The sequence below is a fragment of the Muntiacus reevesi genome, chromosome 9 (assembly GCF_963930625.1).
Source record: "Muntiacus reevesi chromosome 9, mMunRee1.1, whole genome shotgun sequence".
NCBI lineage: Eukaryota > Metazoa > Chordata > Mammalia > Artiodactyla > Cervidae > Muntiacus > Muntiacus reevesi.
The window spans coordinates 12984951-12986480 of NC_089257.1; positions in this window are offsets into that span (position 1 = coordinate 12984951).

Genomic DNA, 1530 nt, shown 5'->3' on the forward strand with positions numbered 1-1530 from the left:
AACAAACCAGATCTACATGTACAGATAGTGGTGGACAAGGGGTCATCATGGTGAGCCCCTTATAAGAAGGGAGGTCATTTCATAAGGATTTATCTTGCTGGTGCTAGGAGAATGTGTCTCTTTGTTATTGAGTAGATATTTCTGCTGATGGGAAGTTTGATTAAGGCATAATAGAGATACACAGTGCACAATAGAGGGGAGAGATGATGCCAAAGGAAGAGAAACAAAAATTATGTACACAATTCTCTGACTTGCCTTAGACTGTATTTTTATTTCATCAGAGCTTTCAGAGAGGAAGGAATTATCTTCTACCATCTTCCTAAGTTCTTTAGGCTGGTTGGTGGCTCTGAGAATTAAATTGCCATGAGACAGATTTGCAGGAAGAAATCAAATAAAAGTTGTATAACATGTATATATAGAAGCAACTCAGGAAAACTGAGTAGCTCATCAAAATGGCCAAAGTCTTTACCTTAAATACCGTCTTCAGCTAAAGACAAAAGAGGATGTTGAAGGTAGTGGTTTGGGACTTCAAAGGAGCAGGAGGGAATTCGCATGGAGATGGAAAAACAAATGCTTGATAAACTGATATCTGCTGGGTCCAGTAGAGACAGTGGTACAGAGTGGACTTGGATCTCTAGGCACTCCCTACATTTCCCTGACTAAACATAGCGAACTGCCTCTGCAGATATCAACAAGCCCTTTATCTAGTATTTTTTAGACAATCAGGAGGAAGATCAAAATTTCTTCTGGAGTCTTCTGGATCTTGATTGTTTTCAGCTGAAAATAATCCACATGCCAAAGAGACATTTTGGGGGGCTGGGGGTAAAATATTGCTCCCTTACAAAGCCAGTCGGAAGGTTAGCTGGAGTCTGAAGCCACTCAGTGGCACTTTCTAATTTTTAGTATTGATTTAGCCAGTTTGATTCAAAGACTAGGGAGGCAATACTGGAGATTGCTGAGCCATTTCTATCCCTTTCTCCTAGTTGATGTTGTCTGCAGATTCCCCATTGAATCCCATTCTGCTTTCAGGCTCCTTCTCATTTTATAAATAAGAAACCAATGTTTCAGACTCTACTCTCAAGGTTTTCCTGCAGAATGGGAGACACTCTGAGTTCAGTTCAGTTCAGGAGCTGTCGTGTCTGACTCTTTGTGACCCCAGGACTGCAGGTCGCCAGGCCGCCCTGTCCGTCACCAACTCCTGGGGTCCACCCAAACCCATGTCCATTGAGTCAGTGATGCCATTCAACCATCTCATCCTCCATCGTCCCCTTCTCCTCACGTCCTCAATCTTTCCCAGCATCAGGGTATTTTCCAATGAGTCAGCTCTTTGCATCAGGTGGCCAACGTATTGGAGTTTCAGCTTCAACATCAGTCCTTCCAGGGAACACCCAGGACTGATTTCCTTTAGGATGGACCGGTTGGATCTCCTTGCAGTCCAAGGGACTCTCAAGAGTCTTCTCCAACACCACAGTTCAAATTGTCAATTCTTCGGCGCTCAGCTTTCTTTATAGTTCAACTCTCACATCCATA